Genomic DNA, 23099 nt, shown 5'->3' on the forward strand with positions numbered 1-23099 from the left:
AATGAACATGCTGCAGGAGACATCCTAGGCATTAGGAGTATCTTTTACAATTAGATTGTGATACTATAAAATTTCAAGAGAATTAGATTTTAATGTGAGAATTCTAATTTGGAGAATATTTCCTCTCCAGTCTGGCGAAGAGGAAATAAACCTGTCTGACTGAGAGAGCGAGTGTGTGAGAGAGCACACAAGGACGGGTAAATGGCATTTGTGTCGACTGAAAGAGTGTTTTGAGACAGGATGAATCCAATCCTTCCTCCAACAATGAAGAGCCTCACAGATTTACTAAACATCAGCTGCTAATTAGAGCAGATCAGATGCCAGTCATAGCGAGCGAGCAGGGGTCTGCTATCACTCGGTTTCCATGGTTGCACTGGAATGTAAAGCGCATGGAATCTGAAAGTCATGTGAAGTTTCGCGGCCCACAAAATATCTCTGGAGATTCACACTTCGAGAGAAAGAAAAAGAACTGAAAACCAACATGTAAACAACTGAGAAAAACAGAAAATGTCTCCAAAACCCCGGAGATCCCAAACTGATTTGACATCGTTCGCACCATCAGCGCGTGGCCGGGCTGTGTGCTGAGGCTTAGCAGCTATGGTGAAGATTTTTGTGTGTAAATAACATCTTTTCAAATCAATTTGGGATCTCTGGGCTTCAAAAGACTTGCATTTTGCCAGGCAAGCTTTATAAAGCAATTATATGTTCTGTTCAACTTAAAAAAAAACAAAACAAAAAAAAAAAACTCCCCATCTACTTCAGTTGTTTGAATGCTGCATTACTGTTCAGCTGAGAAGCTCCAGAAATATTTTGTCTTTCTTGCCAAAGTTACGGTAGATGGAGGGACTGATACCGGTACGATATGAAGTTTGAGCCAAGAGACAGTTAGCTTAGCATAGAGGACAAACCGGATGTCTGGTTTGTTTAATCTGTACAAAAAACAAAGTCTAAAAGTGACAAAGAATCAAAGTTCTGTCGCCTTTGGTCAGAGTGAGGCAAGCCGTTTTCCCTCGTTTCTAGATTTCATGCTGAGCTAAGCTGCTGGCTCGAGCTTCGTGTCTCCTGGAGAAACATGAGGGTGGTAATCAGTTTTACAATACAACACAAAGCATTCAGTCAGGAAAAAAAAAAAACCATCATAAACTGACAAAGGATACAGAAGTATCCGCTGCCATACCAACAGACTTCAGAGCAGCTTCATTCTCTAAGCTGTGATACTCCTGATTTTATCATCAACACACAACTGTAAATAAATTATTCACCCACGTTGTTTTACATGGAACTCATATACTGACATTTAAACTTATAACTCATATCACACTGGTATTGCACACACTGTACATATTTTCGGTATACTGTGTGTTGGTACTGTATAACTCCATACCTTGTATTTATTCCTTCTTTGTTCTATTGTTTTGCCTATTTTATTGTGTAATTCTGTTCAATATTTTGTTTAAACATTTTCACTCATGCAGGTTCAAACAACAATGCCGAACCGTGAAAACAACTGTCAATAATCATCAAACAAAAGCAGAAAGTCTCTCCGTTGGACCCTCTGAAGACTTTTTCGGAAGCTTTTGTTATCCGATTGATTTAATTCAATTAGCCCGACTCACTAAACAAATCCTTAATTTACATTTTCAAGCATGGAATTTTCATGTCCCCGATGACTTACTGTAATTAACCTGTAATGATGATGATGATAATGAGGACAACAATGACACTGTTTATTATATTAGGAGAGTAATTTAATACAGCAGGCTACTTAATCTCGCTGCAGGCCAGAGGGCTGTTCTCAGACAGAACGAAGGGCAGGCCACAGCAGGGCCGTGTAGAAAATCTGCAGGCCGGCTGAGTGTTTGGGTCAGTGCCATCCCTGTTGGTTCTGTTTAGACGAAGCATAAAGTCTGCATGAAGTGGAATTTTTTTTCTTCTTCTTTTTTTTTTCAACCTTGAGGGCATTTGCTGGAAGGAGAAAGGTGCTTGGCTTCTAGCCCAGGACAAAGAGGTAATTGGTTTACAGTAGCCCTGCAGTGAACATCCATATGTTGAAAACCGAGGTACACAGAAATATATGAGGTTAAAACAGCAAGGGTATGGAGCACATCAGTCAGGGTTTGGGCTTTCACTTCGGTGAGGCAAGCTGGTAAAACACTTGTTTGATCAGGAAGAGAAGATCCGGTGAAGTGAACAATCACCCTGCAGAGTCTTGTGTGTCCGCATAGCTGGAAAAAACCCCAGAACAACTGGAGGTATACCATGAGGCTGTGGTTATATTTCTCACAGTTGAATCAAGTCATTCGGGTAAAATGTCAAGTTTACTACCCATCGAGTGCTGCAGGGATGACATCATTCTGTAGGCTACCCTAGAGGTTAACATTGGCCTGGTTCCCTTGTCATAAAACACGCATGGGATTTTTCTATTGGATTTTGCATCATCGCAGAGAATGAGCTCTGTGGCAAACACAAGTTGTTGATACTTACGTATTTTGTTCAGCAAGATCACCAGTGAACACTTTTACACACTTTGAGCACTTTTATGATTTTTGAAGCTTAAATGGAATGGCCAGAAGTAAAAAGCTGACGTTGACACTACACTACAGTCACATGAGTTCAAAGTCCTCACTCTAAACTGATCAATCTAAATGTTGCAAAGTCAGAGCTAGATCATATTGTCACTAAAGTTCGCCTGAGAGAAGATGATGTTTAATGTCCCGGACAATTGATCTCATTCCATTTATCCACTTGTTTGCGATGGCATTTTTAAAGACAGGAAAATGCAGTAAAATTCAGAAATGGGGTATCTACTGATGTTCTGTTATGTTGTTGAACAAAACAGGAAAATCTCTATAGCTCGTGTGAACCATAGCCCTTATTTTGGGCATCTAACCAAACCACAGGAATCACACTCCAAATATGAAACGTTTGGATGGTGATTTCTAAGGAATGGATTGTACAGTCTGTTCGCTTCAACCTAAACTACAAACATTAGCATGCCGGCTAACTAGCTTGATCCCTCGTAAGTGTCCCTTCTAACCCTCCTTACACTCCTGCAACCAAAACTGAGCGCCCATGAGAGGTAAGCAATAGGTTGAGTACATTTGACTACATTGCTTAAAATCAGTAAATAATGCAAAATCCAGATAATAATTAAGATTGTTCAGGCCTTCTGTTTCCTTATAACATTTCACAAGGGTCGGGAGATGCATTCCGATGACTGAAGCCATGACTTCAGAATCCCCCAAAATCCTTGCTATTTGGGAATTAACTTGATTTTAATTCTGCTTGTGACGTAATACAGATAATTAATGAAAGTCTTTGCTCTTTACTTACTCTGCGTCATGGACATGGACTCTGCGTTCTCTGTCCTTTCTCTATCTTTCTTCTTTACTCTGGATTAGACGCAGTCATGAGTTGGAGCTCCAGACACACAGGAAATGTCAATGGCTCTGCCCTGAGGTCAGGGGTATTTGGAGCCTTGATTGGATCTTTTCTCAGATAACCTATAAAACACAATCAGGCACCGGGACAGGGCCACAAAGGATAATGAAATTATCTGGATAGCATGCATAAAACACCAGTGGGGAAAAAGAGAAAAGATGGAGGTTCACTGAGAACCTCTTCTGACATTGCGGAATATTCTGAAAAATTGTTGTACGGGAAGAAAACACACTCACCGTACACACACACACACACACACACACACACACACACACACACACACACACACACACATTATACATTAATGTGCAGAAACATACATGCGTCTTCATCAGCGTGAGAGCACAGCACCAATGTTTTTCGTGTATGGCATTAATATATTAATGCAGTGCTCCTCCTCAGCTCTCCATGTTATGAGGAGACTTTAGGACGGTGCCTTTATTGAAACAATAACGCCAGTCGTAATCCCAAGAAAACACTCGGCAGAATAAATCATTATGCTGCCGTCTTCAGTCAATTACAGTAATTATTAACCTCCCCTGGGCCCTGTGAGTAATGTTTGAACTTACCAAGGCACAAAATATTTAATTATCTCAGGAGGAGACTAATTAGCACTTTATTGCAGGTAGTGAGTCCAAAACAGCTATTATTCAAACAAATAAACATGCAATTTGAATTTGTCTTAAGTTTAATTGTTGCGTTTCAGCAGCGGCGGAAGCGTTTGGCTTTTTATGTCTGTTTTTCTGCCCCATAATACGTTTAGCACAGCAATTTCTCAAGGAATGCTACCACGTCTCTGTCAGGGGCCCGTTGGTGAACTTCATGCTGTAATTTCATTTCTGGAGAAGATGTGTGCGATCGCTGCAAGGTACAGCCATTCAAAGCACGCACTGCCCAGGCTGTTTGGCACAAGCAGATAAATCACTGGGCGTACATTATGTATAATACATCCGTATGTGAATGCAAGGCATCGCATGGTTTTTTTTTTCTGGAGTCTGAGGTTTAAACGTCAGCCGCAGCACTCACCCTTCCAGGTATCACTTTAACTGTTAAGAGTGTGTCCTTAACGGTTAAAGGATTGGATTTTTTTAAATAAAATGGAAGAGAAGCAAAGACGTTCAGGCTTAATAGATTCTTTTTTGGTTCGAGGTAATCCTGAAAACAAAAAGTGCTGCTACACAAGAGATATGAGAGGTTGTATAATTGGCCGGATAGAGGAGCTATTGATATCCCCGCTGAACCTGAGGAGCAGACGCCCAGCGGGGCCACCCGTGTGCCAGCTTTGATTATTCAAAGTCTATAAAATGAGAGAATGTAAAAATCTGTACAGGCAGCAGAGGAGGTGCGTACTGTTGTTTTGCCACAAAGCTCCGGCTCAAAGCATGACGGGCAAAAATGTCTGACAGAATAAGGAACTGTAACAGATTATTAAGGTAGAAAGATTTATGTTTTGATTTAAAAAAAAAAATTAAATTAAAAAAAGCTTCCTCATTATTATAATTTGTTCCTTTGGCCCCTCCCTCTCACTTAAGAAAACCAACCATCAGTATCTCATAAATAAATATAAATGTATGGTACAACTGTAAATAACAAACTAACTAATAAGGAATAATTTAACATGACTAAAACAATTATATCTTAATGGACCACTTAATTTTCACATTGTGCACATTGGAAGTCCATGAAGCAGTCATACCAACCAGTCTTCATGCTCACAGCAAGCTGCTAACTAGCTAGCCACACTACCGCTAAGCTCTGCGCCCCTCATGGCACACGGGAAGTCCATTTCTCTATAATGTTCAGAATGCTTAGAGATAATATATCTCTCAAGGAAAGGCCTGAATAAAATATAAACACGGAGAAAGAAAAAAAACCCCCACAATTCCATCTCTTGCTCTCCGCCCCCCAAAGCATTTTTCCATCAGCGGAAAACAAACAAACAAACAAAAAAAAACAAATAAAAATGCTAATGCGCCTTTTCCTGAGCAGGCCGAGTCACTTTCCCACGGTCCCTCAGAGCGACAGTGCGACTGTGCAGTAACCACACGTCGGGAAGTGATGAGGGCGTGATTACAGAGCGAGAGGCTGCCATTTGTCACCATCAATTGATCCGAGGTCGCTGTCGTTCTGAGCGCGGACACAAGATGGCACGCTTGATGCTGCGTGCGCGGCGGCGGCGGCTCGGAGGGCCCGCAGAGGGGCAGCTCTGCTCTCCATTCAGCGGCTGTTGCATCAGTGTGCAACCCTCCAAACAAGGGCCCGCATTTATTAGAAAGTGGAGAGGAAAGTGAGCGAGCAAATAATATGAAACACTTCCAAATCCCACCGGACGGAACCCGTCTCCTGCAAGGATGAAGTTTTGTTTTTTTGACATGTAGCTCGTTGCGTAATGCTGGTGCTGCTAATGTAAAGCAGTTAAGACTCGAGCGGGGTAGTGCAGCAGCCTTATGCCAGGTCCCAGTATGTGTGTGGGGGTGTGTGTGTGGAGGCGTCGGAAAGGGAGGGAGGGGGAGGGAGGAGGAGGGTGGGGGGAGAGAGAGAAGGGTGCCATAAGTTTGTGCGGTGCCATGCGCAATCCATTCCATTCTACACCCACGCAACTAAACTAACTACTGCAACAGCTAAGAAAATGCAGGAGAAAAGCTATTCACGAGTAAACAAATACACAGAGGGGCACACATACATACACACACACACACACACACACACACACACACACACACACACACACACACACACACACACACACACACACACTCATATGCACCTGTCATTATTCAGCCAGACTGGCACCTGTTGTCAGGATGATTTAACCCCGCTTGTCCTCCACGCCAGGATGTTCGACGAGCGCCATCAGACAGGAAGAGCTGGTCCTCCTTTTTCTTGACATGTGAACAGCTGGGGTCTTCCTGTGTTATGACTCCTGCCGCCACATCTGGTGTATGCGTGTGTGTGTGTGTGTGTGTGTTTCTGCGCGCTCATGGGTGTGCGTTTGACGAATTCTGCCACATCTGGGCGGCAGTCCAGCTGTCCCGCTCCTCACACGTCTGGGCAGCGTCCTGCAGACACTTAGCTGTCACTCCGGGTTACCTGGAGCCCACCTCACCGTCGGAGGCGAGACACTGGCTGCGTGTGCATCCGCGCTGCCACATCTGCCCGGCGCGGAAGTGCGAGACTGCTGGATCGGAGCGAGGATGCATATGTGTCTGCGGTGCAAGTGAGAATCCGCGTGCGTTTGTTCTGGTGTCTGTGTGTGTGTGTGTGTGTGTGTGTGTGTGTGTGTGTGTGTGTGTGTGTGTGTGTGTGTGTGTGCGTGTGACACCGGGTACATGTATATCCTCAGGCTTGAGGCTCCAGTCTTCACACCTCTCGGTTAAAAACACTCGCAGAAAGACACACCAGGCACTGTAGGCAGGGGTATGTGGGTCAAAGACTCTGCTTTGGAAGAAGGATTCTGAGGCTCACCTTCTCAAAATGTGGCAAACAAAAACATATCTCAAACCAATAATTATTATTTTTGAACACACAATAGCATAAATGTCAACCCTGCTCCGACTTTGACCCACGGCGACAATCACTCTAAAGACAGCTGGTGTTACACATGAACCAGCTGAACCCACACACTCCCACCAGTCCCCCTTCGATTTAACCTCTCAGTACATTTCGAGCCTCTTCCCCCAAACAGCACCATCTCACAGATACTGTATATTCTTGATCTCCTCGTTCCAGCCGCACCACCAAATGTATTTTAACACCGAGCTGAAATATTTAAAGTTTTCAAACCCAAGGCATCACTGTTTCGTGGCTGCACCGCAACTTCAAACGGAAAGACTGAAAGAAATCTTGTGTATCATTTTACACACAACATTTTCTTTCTTCTCCCCCCCCCCCCGTGGTATTAAGTCTCAACTAGAATTTGAAATATTTAATCTTGTTAGAGAAAGGCGTGCATGGGTAAAACGGCAACAGAAGGTATGAATGCGAGGTTTAGCAAAGAAATGAGTGTACCGCTTAAGAAGGAAGGAAAAAACATCAGATGTGTGTGTGTATATATATGACATTATGTTTGTCTTTCCAGGTGATGTGTAGAATACTTTGTAAATGGTTAACAAACACTGTGTGGTCCATCTTTAAACATATCTGGATGGTCGACGGAAAGTTGCAGCTGTTGTTCATAAACCTTTACAATTTCTAAATGAACGGTTTATAAAGCATTTCATTGCTTGTTGACTGTGAAAGTACTATTTACTGAGGCTGTAGTTATAGGTTATTGTAGGATGGTTACTATAAAGTGTCACCTCTTTTCCTTTGTGACGAAGGAAAAGGTGCATAAAGTGTTAAAGGTGCATTTCAAAATACAGTACGTGAGGGAGATCATACAGGACTGAGATTGTCATCACCGATTATTGCAGATTTAATCTATAAGTGGGAAGAAATTGTGAAAGTTGATCAACACAATTGCCCAGAGCTCAATCTGACTTCTCCAACAGTCCAGAACCCAAAGAGTCTTTGGTTTACTGAGGAAGCGTTCACATTTTAGAAGCTGGTCCTGACAAATGTTTTTTCTTGAAAAATGAGTGACACAATGAACTGATTATTATCTTATACTGTATAGACTAAGCAACTCATTTCCTTTCAATTGATTCATTTAGAAATCGACTAATCGTTGTAGCTCTGGTCCACATTCAGCCAAACTGCTTTCAAGACATACACAACTTTGAGCGAGCACGTCACCGTGTGCGCACCGCAAAACCATCCACCTCTCTTGAGACCCTGGTGGAGGGCAGGTGATCTCTCAGTCTGGGGTTCAAAAGATGGTTTACAGTCCTTAAACCTTCACCTGCCAGCAAAAACTTGAGCCAGACTCCTGAGGAGAACCTATGACGGATTAGACTGAGAAGACAAAATACGTACCACAAAATCTCGATTATAAAACTGCAAGTTCACAGATTTTGCAAAAAAAGCATATTAAAGCTGACTGCTGAAATGATCAGTCCATTAATCAGTAAGTGAATCAACAGGAAAGTAATTTGATCAATCTAGTCATTTTTCTTAGCAAAAATGTCAGTAATTCACTGGTTTAAATATCGCAAATATTAAATATTTGTTGGTTTTCTTTGTCTCCTGTCTTTTTAACCCTAATATATTTTGGTTCCTGCCTGTTAGTTGGACAAAACAAAGCAATTTGAAGACGTCACACTGGCCTCTAAGAAATGTGAATGGCAATATCAGAAAACAATGGGGCAGAACTTCTGACTTTTACAGTAATAGTTATTTGTTGCATACACGACAGAGTTCAGAGTCAAGATTATCATGACAAAGCAAATTCCCAAACACGGTACAGCACATTATAGTGCAGTTGTGTACATACATATATTAGACACCTAAATCTGAGAAAATCTTTGATCCCCCAGTTCACTTCTTTGAAAGCCATCAATAGTGTGTGTGTGTGTGTGTGTGCGTGTGTGTGTGTGCGTGCGTGTGTGTGTGTGTGTGTGTGTGTGTGTGTGCGTGCGTGCGTGCGTGCGTATGTGTGTGTGTGTGCGTGTGCGTGTGTGCGTGCGTAGATGTGTAACAGGGAGCCTTGGAGCGAGATAGTACGACGGTACTACGCTATGGAGTGTGCCAGCGACTACGTCTCTTTTCCTGTCTACGTGGAGTGTTGCCAGTTCTGTACCTCCAGATCAGTGCAACATGCATCTCTCCCTAAGCACTCCACCACTGAAGAATCTCCACTCTAATTAACTGAGATTACAGCAATTAGCAGACCATTAATCACACCCTTATTAGTTTAGCCAGGCAGAGAGAGGGGAAAGAGTGAAGAGAGGGATGGAAAGACGGAAAGTGCAATCGGATGGGAAATAGAGGAGGAGGACAGTCGGGGGGGGGGGGGGTTCTTCCTCTTGGCAATGGAGCCGGCTGTGATTTCACACCGCCTTCTGTTTCGTATAGAGTAGCTTTAGGGGCATAACACAATGCCTCTCTGATTAATATGTGTCTGCGCCGTATAGCGCGTGTGGTCAGACGTGTACTGTGTGTGTGGTGACATTCGGACACACCTCAACGCAATTTCAAACACGCCCTGTGCAGATTCTACATGTGATGGAGGAAGTGTAGACTCAGTGTCCTAAAGACAACTGTGTTTGTGTGTGTCTGTGTGTATGTGCTATGGTGGTGGGTGGCAGTGTGATTTTTGGGTTGGCACGAGTACTGATATGTTAAGCATCGTGCGTGCATGTGTGTCTGAATGCATGGTGTTACAGTATCAGTGAGAATAAGAGTGTGTGTGTGTGTGTGTGTGTGCGAGCCAGGGGGAAGAGGTTGTGTGCGTTGAGGAGGGAGTGAGAGTGAAGCGGCTTCAGAGGATGAATTTCTAAATACTCTCTATCTGATGCCATCTTCTATCTACTATTCTCTCTATCTCTCCTTTCCTCACCCCCCCCCATCCAACCACCAACCCCCTCCCCACCTCGCCTCCCCTCGTCAGCAAGCGGGGTCAAATGTTATTCCCTCCTCGTTGTCACGGTTGCCAATCACCTCACATTCTGTAGCAACTGTTTCCAAGGCAACGGAGAGATCCGGTTGCCAGGCACCGAGAGCAATGCATGTGATTGTTACTTATTTATTTAATTCTATCTTTATCTATTTGTTCATTCTAAATGCGTCCGCACTTGTGTTCACGTGCGCGCCCTCCATGCACCAGGCATATACACGTATGCAAACACACACACACACACACACACACACTGTTATCACTGTTCCTTTCACACTCTCTCTCACTCTCGCTCTCACATGCACACATACATACATGAGCTGTTTTTTTTCCCTTTTGCCAACACACACACACACACACACACACACACACACACACACACACACACACACACACACCGAAACACTCTAACTAACTAACCAACCCATCTGCCTTTACCACAGGTGTGAAACGTGCGCATTGGATGACAAACAGTGATTATCATAGCAATAAGGATCCTAATCTGAGTTCTGCTCTCCTCCTGGCCTTCTGTTCCCTCCTCTCATCTGCTGCCACGTCTCATAGGAGCTGCACAGTGATAAAGACAGGCCCTAATGAGAGGGCTCTTATTGCACTGTGATTTCCTCCCTCCGTCACTTCAACCCCAACCCCCCCAACACACACACACACACACACACACCTCTCTCCATATCCATCCTTCTATACCTGCAGCATCCTCCCTCCCCTCGCTTTCTCTCTCTCTCTCTCTTTCCATCCATCCATCCGTCTGTCCGTCCGATCCCCGCAGCCACTCCTGCGCGCATCGGGCCTTTTGTTTGTCTGGATAAATATTACAGGGTAATTGTAATGGAGTGACCCATCGAGGGGGGAAATTACCGCTATCACCGTGTGGCCAAATCCAAGACGTACTTATTCATTCAGAGGCTATTGTCTCTGTTTGCTTTAGCGCTGTGGCTATTACAGGAAGAAGTATAAGGGGATGAGAGGGGGGAGGAGGAGAACTGAGGGAGAGGGCGGTTGGTCCGAGCAGAGGAGAGCGAGCTTCAGGTAAACAGGTTGATTCTGACAGTTGTTGTCAGCTAACCTGTAGATATAACATGTTGGTATTGGAAAGAAAAGACATTACATGAATCATGTCACTCATCATCAAGCCTACAGAAAGTATAAGAAATAAAGGGTGATTTACTAACCATACGATACTGTGGATATACAGTGCAGACAGTCTGGGTGTGAACTGGAACTACATAATATCCTGTGCAATTGGGGGAAAGAAATCCTTTGTTTTATAACTACTGTACTGTACTATAATGTACACGCTGTGCATTGATATAAGCTGGAATCGGTATCCGAATGGCTTGTTAGCTGGCCCATTTTGGCCCAAAATATCTGAGCAACTACAGGAATAATAGCTATATTGAGAATAGTTTAAGAATTTAGTAATTATATGCATGGTCCCCGGAGGCCAAATCCTAAGTTTCCACAAAATTCATGGTGCCCACGGGATGAACCCTGGAGGCTTTGGTGATCTAACTTTTCCTGTTCAGGAAAGTTAACCAGCTGGTCAAGCAACATAAAATAATTTCACCTGCGCAATAGCTCAACATCTACTCAAGGGACTGACATAAAAATGTTGTACATGCATTGCTCCCAGAGGGTGGACCCTACTGATTCTAATAATCTGATCTGACAGATCAGACTTCTCCTCTCGCACAACCAGTAGGCTGAAATCATTGACATTTACAGATATATCTCATCAACAGTTAAATTAAATTTAAATTCATTGTGGCCAGAGGATGAACCCTGGAGATGTAGGTGGTCTCCGAACTTTTCCTGTTCAAGTCAAAGTTAAACGTCTTGTAAAAAAAGATAAAAATAGATGTATTTAAAATAATTTTACATCAGCTCAATGGAACAACAGTAATTGTTGTACAGTCATTGTCCCCACCGGACAGATCTTGACTCTGATGATCTGATCTGACAGATCTGACATTTCCTTAATTGCCACCATGAAGCTGGCATTTGTGCTCTTGAGAGTGAATTGTTATAAAACAACTAAATGTACTGGAGCTGACATACTGAATACATTGTCCCACAAATTTCGTTATGAGGCAATTCATTATTATTTTTATGACGCATCTTCCGGCAAATACTTTGTTGATTATCATTCTCTATATTCAGTCATAAAAATAGAACTCTAAACCCAAAGACATTCAGTTTACTTCCATAAACGACAAAGAAAAACAGGAAATCTTCTCTCTCGAAAGGCTGGAATGAGCAAGTTACTGGTATTTTTCCAATAAAAATTACTTTTAAACTTTCACTCATCAAAATAGTTAATGCACATTTTCTGCGGATGGACCACTCGATTAATTCCGTAATTGTTTCAGCTCTATAAATTGACGTTTTTGAGGGCATTATTGTATAATAATGTGAGGTATTCATTGTTATTGTCAGCTCCCTGTATGGACTCGCAATATTAATCAGATATCATAGAAAAACCAAACTAGTGAGGCAGGTAATCAGTGTAGGCAGGGAAATCAATTGGATCTTTAATTGCTGTGTGGAAGAAGAGACAGAAAAATTGCACACGCACCCGTGCATGCACACGCACAGTGACAGAGAGACAGTGGTGCTGATGTGAGCGGAGTCTCTAGGGAGTGGCGTGGAGAATCCTCTTGGCTGGGAATTTCCAGGGTTTAGCACACAGACACAGTTTCTGTCAAAGGGCCCTTTTACATGGATGAGCCCCAGCATCACATTCGCCCACTGTGAAATAGAGGGATTTGAATAATCTTATTACACCCCATTACAATAACACTAATATGATCCAATACCCTGCAAACTGCACCAGCGTGGGGAGATGACATTTTTGACCACCCCACAGGGTGCCACAGACAGGGCAAGTAAATCACAAAAATAACAGTTTATGTCAGGGGTATAGTGTTTTTATTAACCAACATTACAGCTCTTAAATCAGTGATTTGATTGGTGATCTGATCCAGACAGTGACGGCAAACATTATCAGATCCTTTTCTTGAAAAGTAACAATACCACAGTGTAACAGCACTCACTTTACCCCACAAGCGAAAGCCCTGCATTCAAAGTTCAAGTTACTTCAATAAAAGTACAGAATTAAGATGGCGATATAAGTACGTAAAGGTGCACCGTGCAGTTTTGGGTAAGAAATTTGAATCCGAAGAGAAAAATCTTCACTGATGCGTTTTCATGTCTGTACAAGCTGGATACACAAACTAAAATCTACTAAGGACCATGCAATTTCATGTCATTTTATTTTGTTTTATTCATTTGTTAAAATCATCAAACAGATATTTCTGAATTTGTATTTTTTTCCTTGTTACCTTTCTGAGTTTGAATATCTCTTCCAAAACTATACAGTGCACCTTTAAAGTACCAACAAATAAAAGTACTTAATGTGTGTTAAATGTTATAATAAATACAGGGCTCATTATAATACATGTATTGGTAGCTAAGTGAAATCTTAAGCCATTCTGTATACAAAAGCCTAGCTTTCAAAGTCTTTTCATTCTGTCATCCTTTTTGTAAATCTAACACAGACAGAAACTTTATGACTGACAATCACAGTTGTTATTTTGCTTTTTTTAAAAAATATTTTGCCACAGCCTATATTTTGTGCCGTTTTGTTTGCGCATCTGTTGAATAATTGTAGTGTACTGTATCAAAGCGTTTTGTGATGTTTATTGTGTATGTCAGTTTGTCAATATAACAGGGAATGATCACGTCTATTATTTGCCTTTGAAATAAAAAAATAACCCTCAAATGAAAGTGCTGACTTTAAACCTGCAACAGCAGTGGAAAGTTGTAAACACAACATTGACATGTCATCACCTTTTAAGCTGATATGGCTGGCAAACAGTTGCTCATTTACACAATCCTTCATTTTACAGTGGTGTCCGTGTCATCTGGTGAATGTAAGTCAATATTCCTGTTTTTCATCTCCTCTGACTCCTCTCTTTGACGCTCACTGTGGTCTGTCTGCTGCTCGGTGCCGGGCAGGTAGTGTACAGTGAGTTTTTGGAGCGATTTCTCTGAAATTAGCGCCCTGCTGTGAGGCCGAAAATGGTGCTATGAGAGCAGCGAGAGTGAAACCAAAATAGTAAAGGTGTGAAACTTGTAACAAAGCTCCAAAAAGCTGAGTGGAGCAGGTGATAATCTCTCCTCCATATTGTCACATTGTTTTCGCATTTTCACTAGATACGTAATTATTACATAAATACTGATTTAAGAACTCGTCTACCGAATACAATCACTGAATAACAACAGCTGTCAGATGCATGAAGTGAAGCTATATCGACTGTACAGTATTTCATTCTGAAATGTCGTGGATTGGAAGTCTAGAAGAAGTGGAAATGTCCAAGTAAACGGTAAAGACGTCGGAGTAAATGTACTCAGTTACTTTTCTTTTTGATGCTGTGCTTGTCTGCCGCCGCCAGTTTGTCTGTCTGATTGTCCCTGTCTCTGTTCTTCCGTCTCCCTCTCCACCCGTCCCTCCTCCAGGCAGCTTGGGGAACAGCTGAGAGTAGACTGAGATTTATCTCTGACTTTCTAAATGCGTTCCTGCCCGTGCCCCTACCTGCCTGCGAGCCTGTTTGCCCGCCAGCCTGTCTGGATATTGGATTTGCTCTTTGACTGTGACCTTATACACGGCGAGCCACAGGAGCTAGTGCGACTGCTGGACCTTCTGTCCTGTCTTGCAGAGTCGTGTCTTCCTGCCATCGGGGGCCCAGCCTCCCCCCCCCCCACCATCACACACACACACACACAGACACACACACACACACACACACACACAACCAGACCCTCCAAATAACCCCACCTCCCCACTCCTCCACCATGTGCACTTATTGGATTCCCCTCTTCACCACGCACTCTGATAAGGGCATCTGTCAAGCGGATGAACAATCAGAGCTAAAAAGGTGTGTGATGCACGCTTGGAAGGATCTTACTTCCTGCAGAGGCCAAGAGGATGCTGGGTGGGGGATCAGGGCGAGTCGCAGGACCAGGACTTCAGGAGAGGATTACCATCACCATGGATGCTCTTCACATCAGGTTTGTGCCCGGAGGAGGGCGCACACTAACATCTGTTTGTTGTCGATGAGGATGGCTTCCACTCAGCTACGCGTATTCTCAAGCAATAACATCGACATCTGTATTATCAACCCAAGAATACCCGTGGTCGAGACGGGAGCAAACAGTCACGCCACCTCACTCCCCTCCACCTCCTCTCCTCTCTCTCTCTCTCTCTCTTTCTCGCTCTCGTCTCCCATCCCCCCTTTTCTCTGTTTGACGCTATACAGCAGGAGAGAGCTGGAGGGAAGGGTGGGGATTTCATGAGCTGCTGAAACTGTCCAGGTCCTGCGAGAAAAAAAAAAAAAAAGGAGAGAGAGCACAACTCTTTTGCAACTGATTGATCAAATAATTAGGGCTGCAGCTAATGATTATTACATAGCACAAAACTTTCCCACAAACCAATTAATTGCCTGTGAAAATATCTAACAGAAGTGAGGGGAAAAAAAAAAAAAGGGCCACCGCAACTTCCAGAGGCAATGCCTGTGAATCCAAACATAACCAGTATGCAATGACACACCACGTAGAAAAACAGCAATTTTTCACATTCGAGAAGCCATTTTGAATAAGGACTGAAACTCGAGACGCACGATCGTATCATCCGACGAGAGCTTTAAAATGAAATATTGGCATCGGCCGGAAATGACATTTCTGTCAATGGAACGCTTTAAACGTGCGCGCATGACGTGAAGCAGTTCTCTCATTCTGCGCAGTGAATGTGTACATTTTAAAAGGCATTGTATGTCTGCATCTGCCAGTGAGCCATTATGATAGGAGTAGGCATAATAATATGTTATTTACGCTGCAGGAGAGACCTCATGTGCTCTGCAATTATGTGGCGAAAGAAATAACAAGTGCATATATGGCAGAATGAGTTGGATTATATCAGCACAGTGGATATCGCGCATCCCTGATTGAAACGATTAATCGACGCTGAAAAAGGCTTCCAATTATTTTTTTGTCGCTCGACTAATTGTTTCAGCTTCAAGACACCTTCCGATATCCGCCTGTGGATGCCACACAGCTGTGTTCAGGTTAAAATTGCCTTAAGGGGAGAAAATCACTGATGAACACTGAGCAACTAGCAATAAAAAGCAGAGTGAATCATTTGCGAGAGTTTTATCTGTCTGAACGAGCGCTTTGTTCAAGCTGTCTGTTCTCCATTGTACAGAAGTCCCCGCGATTTGGCGTTAATATCTCTTGTAAACCACGATGCGACAACGAAAGCTGCCGTCGTTTCCAGCGCCGTAAATACTCCCTACACACTATTTCTTCTGCCACGCCAACTGTATCTGCAGTCAGCAGCAGGCAAGCAACGAGAGAAAAAGCAGCGCGAGAATGTGATGGACTGCCGCGCTCGCATGAATAGTCATTTTGTCATCACACGCCAGGGTGCAATAAAGTTTTGGCTTTTCTTTTCCCTTCCCCAACGCTTCGAACCCCTGACTGAGTGCGAGTAAGGAAGTGGGAGATGTGAGCCTTGCCGTCCCTGTCCCTGTGTTTATCAGCGAGCGCCACAGTCGCACGCGTACATTTGAGGGAGTGAGGGCTGCCCCCGCAGTGCTGCGAGCTCGAGCCCCCATAGTGCACACATGAGAGAAATCAGGAGAAAGGGAAGGAGAGAACACCGAGCGAAAAGATACAGAGGAGGAGGCAGCGGACGGGAAGAGGAGGCGGTGCGTGCACGTGTGATTTTTCTGCGCGTTCGAAAAGGAGATGGAAAAGGACACGAGACGGGCGGCGTGACAGTGAGAGAAAGAGAGCGAGTGGCAGAAATAAGGGAAATGTCAGGAACCAGAATGAATGAAAAAAACCGAGGAACCGTGTGTGTAATTTCAAGAGGAAACGGATAGAGAGCAGGAGGGAGTGTGTTTGTGCGCGAGAGAGAAAAAGAGAAAGAGACGGGGGGGGGGGGGGGGTATCAGCTGGGTTCGGACTGTCATTCTACGACATGATTGGCTGTGTCAGGAAGAGATAAGCAGTCTTCACATCCCTCTGCCCTCGCATCTTCAAGGCCCAGGAATCAAACGGTGGAGAACACCGCCGCGCGCTCCTCTGCACTGAAAAGAGACTACATGAAAGGAGTGATTCCTGCTATTATTCTAAACACCTCTGCATGTGAAATACCACACTTTTTCAAAGAGATGGATGTGGAGAGAAGGATGAAAAGGCAGGAAGACAGAAAACGGCTGGTTTGAAAAACGTTGGGATTCTTCTCGGGAGGTTGTAGCCTGATAGTACCCTCGTGGTAGCGAGGCCCTGAGATCTCAAATCCCTGTGTCTTTACAACTCTTTCTTCCTCTTCCACTCGCCATAAGCTCTCACATTAGACAGCATTAGGGAGGGAGATGGAGCGAGGAGGAGCAACTCCCCTGCGGCTCGGCTCCTGCAGGACTTAACATCTCAGCTCTTAACTGTCCCGGGGGCCGGTCCAGCCGCTCTCCTGCGACTCCGTCCACCACTTCCCATGTGTCATCGAGGAGAAATCCCCAAATTAATCCTTCACCCATTACTATAAGCTCTGACACTCTTGTATAGATCTGCAGGATTATAGAATAGGTAGGTATTATAAGGTATTACTAGGAATTAGTTTTTTTTCCCTTTTTTTTAAGTAGCAGCTTAAACCTTCATGTCTGATGACGCAGAGGTCCAGTGAAAGGAGTTTTTAAACATTAATTCTATTGATACAAGAGCTTTTTCTTGTGGCGGGGAGACTTAACGGATGATGTAAAAATTCAGATCACAGGCCCTTTATAGAGCTTGGACCCACACGTCGAGGATTGATTGTGCAGATCTGAGCGCATCGAGATAAGAGTAAGTGTTGTAATGTTTAGACCCTGTGAGGATAGAACACACACGCCAGGCTCGTCTAAAAAAAACGACAGACTGTCTGCGAGGCTGCACAGGCATCACCGGCAATCTCTAGTGTGCTCCCAAACAGCTCCCCACTATGCGCCGCATCAATTATTCAACATATTTATCTATGCAATTTGACGGCCTCTCCCCTCTAAAGCTCTGAACAAATTGCGGAAGCAGCTAATATCGCTTCTGGGTCTGTGGCTCAAATCACTGTGCCTGCAAACCCCAGAGGGTGAAGCACAAGAGGCTGTAAACAATCACTTGACACTTTAGCACTTATATTTTTTGATCTGTCAGGCTAAATGCAGGCGGTGAACTCGTGCACACCTCCGCTCGGAGCCGTGCATACTCTAGGTACGGCCTTCTTTTATGAAAGAGACAATGGTGGCAAATGTGTGCACTGGAGACCTGTGGAGCTTTCACAGTACTAACAAATCTAAGCATCCCTTCCCCCCGTTGGTATGAATGCACACAAATGCATTTGCTCAAACACACACACACACACACACACACACACACACACCCACACACCCAACCCCTCCTCATTTCTTTCTCTTCCTTTCCACCAAACCGGCATTTAGCATGACACACGCCGAGGAGCCAGGGTAGCCAATTATCAAACAGATGTCAATGTATGCGTTACAATACTAAGGGGAGCCCAATTACCACACAGATGTTTTGTTTTTCCTCCTCTCACTCCTTGCTCCTTTTTTTCTCCTCTTTTTTTTTTTTTTTTATACCCAGCATCCTCTCTGTTTCAAGGCCCTCTGAGGATGGCCCAGTCCCTCCCCCGCACCGCCCGAAAAAACACCCTCCACCAGTAACAGTAAACTGAAGCGCACACACGTATGTATACACACACGCACACATGCAGCCTTTAGTGAGCCAAATGGAGAGCATGGGGATGTCAATCAACAGGGTGGAGAGAGGGGGGGGGCAGGATGGGGATGATTGGGGAGGGCGTGTGTACGTGTGTGTGTGCAGGCGTGTGTGTGCGTGTGTGTTGGAGGTGGTAAGCAGGAGGAGGGGTGTAGGGCCACGGATCAGAACCAAGGACAGCTCCCACTGGAGAGATATGTACCGCTTTGCTGCGTTACTAAATGGAAGCCCCCCCCCCCAGCTCACACACACAGACACACACATAAAGTACACACACACACATAAAGTACATACACACACACATAAAGTACATACATGCGTGTGCATTGCGCAAAAGACTCACAAACAAGTGTGTACAAGAAGAAATGCTTATAATCACATCCAAGCACACACACACACACACACACACACACACACACACACACACACACACACACACACACATTCATGTGCAATCACATGCGCCCAGGCACTAAGTACAATTCAGTAATCAACTGTTAGCTCATTCCTCTTTCTCCTCTTCATCCATCTCTCCTAATGGATTCCCAAGGCTTCAGCCAATCCTTTTTTTTCTCTCTATTTCCTCCTCCTCCTCTCTTCTTTGCCTCTCTTTTTCCTCCCCTTCTCCTCCTCGTGGAGGGTGGGGGGGCCGGAGAGCCTAAAAGACGGAGAGCTAGCTCCGAGCCGAGCCCACATGAAACCGAGGAGATGGAACTTTATGTCTCTCTCTGCTGCTTGATCAATAGGAATTTAATGGACAAGGATTGAGTTCAGGGAGTTCATGCTTGCCAACGTGCCTGAGGGGCTGAGCACATGCACGCTGAGAGGCAGGCGGGGAGCTTTACACGCACACACACACACACACACACACACACACACACACACACACACACACACACACATTCATTCAAATTGATGTTCTTTCTCTATGGCAGACACACACACACAAACACACCTCACGCTGCCACATGCTCTCACAAACACATGCAAGCTGCCTAAAGCCAGACACTGAGTTGCAAATTCTTTACATATATAATAGATAAATCCAATTGATTATAAGCCATAGGCGGATACACATTGAAATAATAATTCACTGATTATTGAATGACACGGCTCGCAGGAGGAGGGATCTATAGGAGGGAGCCTGAATATTTCATTGAAGGGAGCTGAAAGCAATCAATCGAGGAGGGCTCCACATTACAGGAGCCCTTGTGTGAGAGCAGCTCCCGCCGTACAGATGTTTAAAGTGCAGTGTTTAGCCCACATGGAGAGGATACCGACAGGAAGAAGAAGAAAATAAAAAACTCGCACAAGATTGCTGTGGAACATTAAAGAGAATGTCAAATGAAGGCCCGAGAGCCTGAAAGTGCACGAGTCCGTCCACGAGCGCTGCCCGGCCAACATCAAATAAAAAAAAGCTCAGTTTCATTCAACTCCGGCGAAAGACGCCATTTTCTCCTATTAGTCGCAAATGATTCTACTTTTTGAAAAAAAAAAAAAAAAGTGTTCCGGGGGGGATTTTCGAAGCTTTATTAGAAAGAGGGAGAGAGAGAGAAAAAGACTCACTAGTGTTTGCAGCACAGTGCAGGCCGGTGGAAGGGAAGTCATCACAAATGTAAGCAACAAGCGGAGTCACGTCAAACTCTTTAATCTCACTTCAGATATACAAGCGAAGAAGAAGAAGAAGAAGAAGAAGAAGAAGAAGAAGAAGAAGAAGAAGAAGAAGAAGAAGAAAGCGCCGCGTCTTCTTCTCCTTCTTCTTCTTCAGTTGAAAAAAATACACGAAGAAGAAGAAAAAGCAAAGCGAGTGTGGTCTGACAAGGTTATTGTGCCACCACACCGCTGCTGCCTTCTCAATGCGACTGGAGGAGCACACCGAGCGCTTTTTTTTCCTCCACCGTCCTTCCTTCCCTCCTTCCTTCCTTCCTTCCTCCGCCCCGTCGCATCTCTCTCTCGGAGGGAGAGGGGAGGCTGCTCTCTGCGCGGCGGTCAAACATGTGAAGGAGCCCACCTGACGGACCTGACAGCCCCCCCCAGCGCGGCGCCGGGGCCATATTGGCACACACATTTTTTTTTTCTCTGCGTGACTTAACGCGTCTGCATTAATTCTATTTACACAGCGTTTAAGTCGAGCGGCTTATGGGAAGAACACAAGAAGAAGAAGAAGAGGAGGAAGAAGAAGAGGCAGCAGCAGCAGCAGGAGGAAAAAGCATCTCTGGAGGATTTATTCCATACTCACCCCATTGTTGGAAGTCTGTCAATTCCTCCTCATGCGCTCAAGTCGACGGCAGTGTATTGGCAATATCTGGAAATCACACTGAGCAAAGGTGGGGAGGGGGTTGGGGGGGGAGGAAACGCCCCCTCTCTAACTCTCTCTTTTTCTCTTTCTCCTCTCCTCAAAAAAAAAAAAAAAAAAAAGCCTCTCCCTCGCAGGAAAAAAAAAATGAAGGTAAAAGAGAGGAGGGGAAGAAAAAAAAAAAGATCCGAGAGGCAGACACTCTACACCCTTTATCCTCCCTTTAGATCCTGGAATCTCTCTGGCTCTGCTTCTGCCCTCATCTCTCTCTCTCTCTCTCTCTCTCTCTCTCTCTCTCTCTCTCCCTCCCTCCCTCATGTCCTCCCTCCCTCCCTCCTGTCCTCCCATTGTTGCGAATCAAGCGTGGTCAAAGGGGCGCGGCGGAGGCGACTCAACGATTCAGGATTCACAGAGGAGGAGAAGAAGCAGATTCAGGCTCACACATCACGGTGATGGTGATGCACACTGATCAGGATGTGGTGACAGCTCGGGTGCTGGGGGTATTTATTGGGTGGATGTCTAATAATAATAACAACAATAATAATCATAATAATAAGATAATAATAATAATGTGTTAACTTGTCTCCATTTTTTTGGTGACTGGACATTGTGTAGCTCCAGTTTTCCCTCCTTTGTCTCAGTGTCTTAATTCCATTAGGCTATAATAAGCACATTAAACAATAGTCTCTAACTAAGGCTTGGAAATTATTCAAATGTAACCTTCACCAAAGTGTTCAAATGATAAACCTGCACACCGGGAGACACTCATTAGGCAGTGGCAGGCTGCCTGGAGAGCTCTACTTTGGAGCCGTTTGCCCCGAACATGACCGCGTTGCGCGTTAGGCTAATTAACTTTTCAAAATTACAGATGGTCCCGCATTTAAATTCTGGGCGGAATGATCGACATTTTCTGTTATTAATTCCGGGCCCCGCCTCCCTCGCTCCAAAATCATCATTGTGCATAAAATTAGGCCCGTCTAGCTTCCCTTTAAAAAAGAAAAAAAAAGATTTTTTTTTTTTTGTTGTTGTCTTTTTTCATCGGCGACGCATAATAGGAGCTGATGGACAGACGGTAAGTGCATTACTGCCTGATGCACGAGTAAAGGAAGTCTCACCACCTGCCCATTCAGGAGCCCAATCTGTGTGTGTATATGTGTGTGTACCATGGCCCACTGTGAGCATTGCAGCTCCCTGACAGCAACTTCTCACTGACTGGCTCTATATCCATCCTAATCCAATCCCATGGGATTTCCAGCCGTTGAATTTCCCCAGCAAGAGGACTGGCGGCTTCAGCAGGATCTCGGCTTCCCAAATCTCCCCAAACCTCGCCTTATCCGCCCGGGGATTACACAGCTCAGCTCCCTGGGTAGCAGTGGAAGTAGAGGTAGTATACTCCAGTAGTAGTAGTAGTAGTAGTGAATGGTGTTGCTCCATCATTGCATAATAGCTCAGTATAGCTGACGAGGTGGGCATGTTGTGGGACTGCGCCACCATTCATCATGGTTTTTATTATTTGTCAAACAGTATCAGGATGCAGGGTTTTACTGGACTGACACTGAAGGCGGATTTACTTTATATCATCGAAGGGCCAGGCGGAGAGAGCACACACACACACACACACAAAGACACACACACATCTTATCTGACCATCCATCACTCTGCGGCTGATACAGCTGTAGCATTACATAATACTGCTGCATGCCGCCTGTCAATCACTCAATGGTTCGATTTTTTTCGCCACATGCACAATGTGGACAAAGAGGCTTCATAAAGGCTGCGAGTTGTCAAGGCAACATCCTGAGGTCATCTCTGAGCCAAGATGACCCCGGTGGTCAGGCGGTAGGTGCCGGGAATCCGACGCGATGGGAGGCTGAGCGAGGAGCCCCGGACAGGACAGTTGTAAGTCCCGCACCCCGTCCTGTTTCCTGCCTCTTTGGTTCTCTAATTCCTACTCTCTGTCTTTCCTCTGTCTCTCCCCCTCTTTTGCAGTCTGCTCAGATCCCCGTGGTATGAGCACATTTCTCA

At 44.6% G+C, this 23099-nt stretch overlaps 1 long non-coding RNA gene across 1 annotated transcript; it reads right to left on the bottom strand.

Moving 5' to 3' along the window:
• Positions 1 to 12590: 12590 nt before the first annotated feature.
• On the bottom strand, positions 12591 to 20434 carry LOC119014198. The gene is made up of 3 exons (XR_005072898.1): positions 20345 to 20434; positions 14920 to 15328; positions 12591 to 12700 (listed from the first exon to the last, which is right to left on the bottom strand). It is a non-coding gene; the product is annotated as an uncharacterized LOC119014198 (long non-coding RNA).
• Between the last annotated feature and the right edge of the window lie 2665 nt (positions 20435 to 23099).

This window comes from Acanthopagrus latus, chromosome 23 (assembly GCF_904848185.1).
Source record: "Acanthopagrus latus isolate v.2019 chromosome 23, fAcaLat1.1, whole genome shotgun sequence".
Classification (NCBI taxonomy): domain Eukaryota; kingdom Metazoa; phylum Chordata; class Actinopteri; order Spariformes; family Sparidae; genus Acanthopagrus; species Acanthopagrus latus.